Source organism: Mus pahari, chromosome 8 (assembly GCF_900095145.1).
Source record: "Mus pahari chromosome 8, PAHARI_EIJ_v1.1, whole genome shotgun sequence".
Lineage (NCBI taxonomy): Eukaryota > Metazoa > Chordata > Mammalia > Rodentia > Muridae > Mus > Mus pahari.
In genome coordinates, this window is record NC_034597.1 from 55,618,205 (window position 1) to 55,625,424 (window position 7,220).

At 45.8% G+C, this 7,220-nt stretch overlaps 1 long non-coding RNA gene across 2 annotated transcripts in view; it reads right to left on the bottom strand.

Annotated features, from left to right (window-relative positions):
• The window catches only part of LOC115064566, a 10,183-nt gene extending 6,563 nt beyond the window's left edge, over window positions 1–3,620 (bottom strand). The window contains exons 1-2 of one of the 2 annotated variants that reach the window (XR_003844408.1): window positions 3,498–3,620; window positions 510–581 (exon numbers count right to left, since the gene is read on the bottom strand). This is a non-coding gene — a long non-coding RNA (uncharacterized LOC115064566). Of the gene's footprint in view, window positions 1–509; window positions 649–3,497 lie in introns of both variants that reach the window. The other variant, XR_003844409.1, reaches the window with a different exon arrangement.
• Between the last annotated feature and the right edge of the window lie 3,600 nt (window positions 3,621–7,220).

A 7,220-nucleotide genomic window follows, 5' to 3' on the forward strand; every position in this document is an offset into this window, starting at 1 on the left:
TGTCTTCAGACACTCCAGAAGAGGGCGTCAGATCTTGTTACGGATGGTTATGAGCCACCATGTGGTTGCTGGGATTTGAACTCTGGACCTTTGAACTCCGGTAAGAGCAGTCGGGTGCTCTTACCCACTGAGCCACCAGCCCCGTCCTTGCCCTTTTGATTGGTCCTACCTGCCTGAACTCCTACTGGCCTGCCTAGGATCAGACATACCACCTCCTACTGTCCCCAGTCCCCTGAGTCCTCACTAGGGTGACCACCCCCACACCACCCCCCACAACTATTATAGCTCTTATATAGCACTTAACTATACCAGCACTGATAAGAGACACTCCGTTTTGAATTGGGCCCTCCATTTAATTTAAAAGATTGCTGGAAATAGCTTGTTTCCCCAAACAGAAATCGACTTTGACTCCATAGATTTTTTTTTTTTTCATCTCCAGTTATAAAGATTCAGGAAACATCAGGAAGGTAAGAGGGGCCGGAATGTGACTCAGTCGGTAGGGTGCTCACCTAGTAGAGAAGAGGCCCTGGGTCCAATCTGCAGCACTCTATACACTGAGTTTGGTGGGTCACATCTGTCTCCTAAAGTAAAGCCGGAGGATCATCAGGTCCATCTATGGTTACATAGTGAGTTCAAGGCTAGCCTGGGCTGTATAAGACATTATTAGAGAGAGGAGTGAGACAGAGAGAGGGAAGGAGGGAAGGATAGAGGGGAGGGTGGGGGCGGGGGAGGGATGATAAGTGACATTGCAGAAATGCCCTGTGTCTAAAGAGAATGTGGCAGATATCATAGCATGAGTCACGGAGACTTCAGACATTCAATATGGTGTAAAACACAGAGGGACGGAAACGAATCCCAGTTTGGGAAGGAAAATTACTTCCGTGGCTGGTCGGTGTCAGTTGAGAACCCAGCCGTGTGAACATTTTCCGTTCTCTTCTGCCCTTAGGTGAGGCAGGAAGGCACAAGGGCAGCATTCCAGGTGAGGAGCAGAGAGGAGGACAAGGGGTGTCCACGAGCACAGGAGGGACTTTCTCTTGGCATTCATTAACCTTAGGGTTTTTTTTTCTTTTTTCTTTCATTTTATCTTTCTTTTTCATTTTTACCTTTTTGGGTTTTCTGGACAGGATTTCTCTGCGTAGCCTTGGCTGTCTTGGAACTCACTCTGGAGGCTGGCCTCAAACTATCTGTATGCCCAAGGATGACCTTGAACTTCTGACCCTCTGGCCTCCACCCCTCCAACGGAGAGGCTATCAGCGGCTGTGACTGCACTCCGGATTATGCACCAGCTCTGGGAACCAGATCCAGGGTTGCAGGCATGCTAGGGAAGTGCCTTACCAACCGAGCCTATTACCAGGCTTTCCCCACCCCGACAATCCTACTCTGGGCTCTAACTTATGATAATCCTCCTGCTGCAGCCTCCTGAGTACTGTGATTCCAGGTGTGAGCCTGCATACCCAACTTCCTTGTGTTTGAATATGGAGACAGCCGTCCATCTCTTAAGGGGGAGAGCGGACCAGATCTCCGTGTCCCTCTGCATAATCAGAGCCCAGTCACTCAGTGGAGGGCAGTCAAGTCAGCGAAGAGGCTAGAAAGGGCAGTTTGTGTCAGAAATCCTGGAGTCACACCTGACTCTGCTCTGTCTGTGACCTTGGGAAGCCATTTCCCCTTAGACTGTGCACCTGCAAAGCTAGGCTGTCGACTGCTGGCCTTTGGCAGCACTGACGAAGGACAGTGTTCACTGAGGTGGATCCTAACTGCAAGCGTTAGTAAAGGTGTGCTGAAGGAGACTGGCCTGTATGTCAGGGGTCAGTCACTTCCCACAGTATCACTATGCCTTTGGAAGTCTCTGATCAAATCCATCCGGGACTGGGTTAGGCTCAATTAATGCAATGCCTGGTATGTGCAAAGTCCTCTGTTCCACCCCCTGTGCCAGTAACCAAACATACTGGTGCACCCTTGAAATCCCAACACTTGGGAGGCTAAGCCAGGAGGGACTTCTGGGAGTTGAGGCCAGCCTGGACTAGCCTGGACTACTCCCTTCCAGACCTGCCAGAGCTACACAGTGAGACTTCTGTCCTAATAAAATAAAAGAATAGAAATACTCCCATATATTTACAATGGCTTAAGTATTTCTTTAGACACTTTTTTTTTTTTTACAAAGTTTGTTTTGTAATTACTGGTTGGTCACTTGATCCCCCACCTGCACCCTCATAAGGAATAGATCTGAGATCCCACCAGGTTCTCTGGCTGAACCTTTAAATCACCAAGGAAACCTTAACTGACTCTGAGCCCAACCCCCAGACATTCCAATATAATTGGCCTGGGGTGTGGCTGAACTCTGGGATTTATTTAAAAGCTCCCTGCAGTGAGTCTAGCCAGTGGCACTGCCAGGGCCTCCTGTCCCTCATACCCAGGACCCACCCACAGCCACGTAGTTCTTCATAGTTGCTCCCCCAGCTGTTCTCTGAGTGCCTGGGATAGCCTATGACCCCAGTTCCTGCCCTGAAGCATTCAGAAAGGCAAACAAGCCGTGTCTTCAAATAAGGTTACGAACACGCCTTGACTCACTCACCCTCCTGACTTCCTGGGTTCCTAATCTGGTTTATGGTTTACTGATAACATCCTAGAAGGAGAACCAGTTTCAGACTCGCCTTGACCTCCTGGCACCTTGACTGCTGCTATAGTTTCTATTCTGGTCTTTGCTACTGACTGCCCCCAACCAGCCATCCATCTTTGATCAGTCCTTGGCTGTCAATGCTTACCATCCAGGCTGTCCCCAGGATGGCCTCCAGCCTCGGAACTTTGCAGCCTGAACCGTGCACCTTGCCAACCTAAGTCCCAGTCCCACCCCAGGCTCCACCTTCCGTCGGTGCCTTTTATGGTCGTCATTTCCAGTTTCTGTTCTAATAAGGAAGTTGATAACATTCACAGGAGCCAAGGGAGGGAATTGGGATAAATCCAAGAAAATGGAAGGTGGGCTTACCATAGCCCACACGTAGTCAAGTGTGTGTGTGTGTGTGTGTGTGTGTGTGTGTGTGTGTAAGAAGGGGGATAAATTTATGCAGTTAGCTCTTCACACATTCACGTGGGTTTCTGGGATCAAACTCAGGCTAGCCAGGCCTTTGCCAGTGGAACATCTTGCTGACGTTCTCATTGTTTCTTTAAGATAAGTCACTGAGAAGTGGAATTACTAGATTGAAAGTAATAAACATGTGTAAGACTCCTCTGGAGACTCACATATAGGATTCTCTCTAAAAGAGTTACACAAGCATCTACCTCTACCAGAATGATTGAGTGTCTCCTTTTCATGGCAGTTGTGTTACAAGTTTAATGCCAAATGTTTCACATTTTAGGAGAACCCTCCTCCCCCCCCAAGACACTGGGGAGCCCTAGTTTATATTGAGGAATATTGAGTTTATATTGAGGAATGTGGAAGACCATGGGGCAAGTATAAAACCTACATAGTGACTAAAATACAGGGCTGAAAGCTACCGTACCTTTAGTTCCCATGGAGAGTGCCTAGATAGTCCATGTACACGTCCATTGGCCGTGTCCGGAGCTGCGGATGTTGGCCCTTTGGCTCTTCCCCAGTAATAGATTGCCCACTGCTACTGCCACTGGGTAGGATATGACCCAAGGACACAGCTCCAAAGACCTTCCAACTGCAAGTGTTAGCTGTCAGTCTTTGACTTTGCCTGTGGACTCACTAGCTGCCTTTGTTTGTACTGGGATAGTATTTGTTTAATTTTTAACATTGGGAATATTCTGACCGTGGTTTTAAAGGTTCAGATTATATACCAACAAATGCATGATTCAGTTGTTACTAAAATAGAAGGCTATGTACCTGACCTATCTTAATGACAGTTGGAAGGACACAGGGACTCAATTAGGAAGGCCAGTAATCAAAGCAGAGCATATTACATGGACCATAATTTTGGCTTATGCTTGGTGGAGAAGGAGGCTAAGACCACATACGGAGGATGGCTCTTACAAACCCCAGACTAGACGAGACAGTCAAGTGTTTCTCAGTGAATCAGCAGGAATGCAGTTTCTCTAAAGAAGCCTCTAATCCCATTTGGGGGTGGGGGGGAGGCAAGGATGGCAGGAGCAAGCTGATCAAGAGTTCAAGACCAGCCTCTGGTACAGAGCAAGTTCAAGATCAGTTGAAGTATATGAGACCCATTTTTTGTGTGTTTTTTCTGTAAAGCTGTCTTGGTGGAGCACACCTGAAATCCCAGCACTTAAGAGGCTGAGATGGGGATTGCTGTGAGTTTGAGGCCAGCCTGGGCTACATAGTGAGTTTATTTCTCAATTCAGAGGTTAAAACCAAAGTGTTCTGGGACAAAACTACTTAAGACATTTTGGTAATAAATGTGCTAGACCCTTCGTGGCGAAACTGATTTTCTTTTTCAGAACTTACTAGTCCATCCACTGATGGGTCAAGTCACAGCCACAGCAATTACAACTAAGGATGATCTAGAATATGCCACCTCAAAGGATGTCATTTTTACATATTGGTTATTTTGAGCAAAAGACAATTGAGAAATAGTGGGTGCAGGAGGGGGTCTGTGTTTACCATATCCAGGAAGAGGGGATGTATTTTCCCCTGAGAAAGGCACGCCTTTCTAATGGCCAGCATCTGGTTCATAGTGCTCCTTTTGATTTCAGGACACAACCATCTTTTTAAAAGGCTGGAGTCAGAATACTTCTATTTCTCTTTCTATTTATTTCTATTTATTTTTTATATCTATTATACTTATATAGTGAGAGTCTCTCTCACTATACAGTCTGGCAAGCTACTTTAAACTCACAGAGATCTGCCTGGCTGCTTCCCAAGTTTTGGGATTAAAGGTGAGCCACAACAAGCTGAAGACTGTGCCTGTGCGCGTGTATGTGTGTGTGTGTGTGTGTGTGTGTGTGTGTGTGTTTATATGCATGTTTGTGTGCCTGAATGAGTTTATTTCCAACAAACACATGCAGAAGCCTGAAGGCCAGAAGGAATTTAATCCCCTGGAAACAGAGTTACAGGTAGTTGTGAACAACCATGTAGGTGTTGGACACTGAAACCATGTCCTCTTTGAGAACAACAGGACTTCTAATGGCTGAGCCATCTCTCCAGTGCCCCAGTAAACACTTTGCTGCTGTCAATGACTGTGGGCATCTGGCTCCAGACTCTCTGAACACTGACTTGCTCTAACAGCAATCCAGGGGCTCTGAGGCATTGAACCCATAAGCCTGACTCACTGGTCCTTGGATAAGCAGTGTTGGCTTCTGGTTCCTCTGTGGTACGATCAGCCATTGTGGGACTATTTAGAGTCTGATCCTGTAAGCTGTTTAATAAATCCCCTCATATAATGTTGTGTATGCTGCTAGAGAAAGCTGATTAATGCAAGGAGCTAGGAAATAAATGGTGAAACGAATGTAAATGGAGGTTAGTTTAGTAAAGTCTGACCCTGCAAACACTCCCAAGTTGCAGCTCCCTTCCCTGGTGACACAAATGACCTTTTCTTCCTGGTGCAAGAAGAGAGTAAAAATATCCCACAACATCATGGGACAGAATGGAACATGCTGTTTTTATTAAACGCCAGTTCATGTTTATCAGTCCTATCATATTTATGCTGTCTTTTGAAAATGTATTACAGTCATGTACCTCAAAAATATATAAGGGGGGCTGGAGAGATGGCTCAGCGGTTAAGAGCATTGACTGCTCTTCTGGAGCTCCTGAGTTCAAATCCCAGCACCCACATGGTGGCTCACAACCATCTGTAATGGGATCTGATGCCCTCTTCTGGTGTGTCTGAAGACAGCTACAGTGTACTTCCATATAATATATATATACATAGGCTGGAGAGATGGCTCAACACTGTGTTCTTATAGAGGACCCGAGTTCATTTCTCAGTCCAAAGTAGTTCTCTCAAGCACCTGTGGGTGTGGCATAGCATGTCCCAGATCCAGGGGATATGGTAACTTCTGACTTCTGAGGGCATCAAACATGCATGTGGTACACAGACATGCATGTAGCCCAAATACTCATACACATAAAATAAAGCAAATAAATCTGAAAGTAATTTAAAATAATATAAGCACATAAGCTGCAACACTTAGAGATTTTGAAAAACAGGGCAGTATCAGGGCTGAGAGAAGGCTCAGCAGTTGGGAGAGGAGGCTCAGCAGTTGGGATTGTGTACTTCTGCTAGAGAAGTCTAGCTTCTCTAGCAGAAGACTCAAGTTCAAGTTCCAGCACCCACTTTGGCAGCTCGCAACTACCTGTGACTTCAGCTCCCTGGGATCTGATACCGTCTTTTAGACTTCTTAGGCACATATGCATACACACACATACACACACACACACACAATCTTAAAATTAAAAATAACCCTTTTTATTTCTCTTCTTTTTAAAAAAATAGTTACTCGCTTTATGTATATGAGTACACTGTGGCTGCCTTCAGACACACCAGAAGAGGGCATGAGATCCCATTACAGATGGTTGTGAACCTGGAGTTGAACTCAGGACCTACTGGAAGAGCAGTCAGTGCTCTTAACTGCTGAGCCATCTCTCCAGCCAAAATAAACCTTTTTAAAAGATGGTTGTGTCCTGAAATCAAAAAGAGCACTATGAACCAGGTGCTGGTCCAGAATTCTAGCATGTGGGAGCTGGAGCCAGGAGAATTGGTAATTCAGCATCACCCTCATCTTTACAGTGATTTCAAGACTAGTCTAGGCTACATGAGACCCTATCTCAAAACAACAAAACAAGCTGGGCGTGGTGGTACACGCCTTTAATCCCAGCACTTGGGAGACAGAGACAGGCAGATTTCTGAGTTCGAGGTCAGCCTGGACTACAAAGTGAGTTCCAGGACAGCCAGGGCTACACAGAGAAACCCTGTCTTGAAAAAACCCAAACCAAAACAAAACAACAACAAAAAAAACCCAAAAAAACAAAAAAAGAAGAAAGATCAAAACAACAAAACAAATGGCAATAACAACTAATAAAAACATCCAACAAAACATAACACCCCCCCTCCACATACACACACCATTATAATAAGGGATGGAGCTCAGCAACTGAGCACTTTAGGTAACAGACGCAAAGCTCTAGATTCCATCCCCAGTAGCACAAGTTAAATAGATGGACAGATGGACGGATGGACAGATGGATGTGTGGGTGGGTAGGTAGATGGATGGATGGATGGATGGATGGATAGATATAGATAGATAGA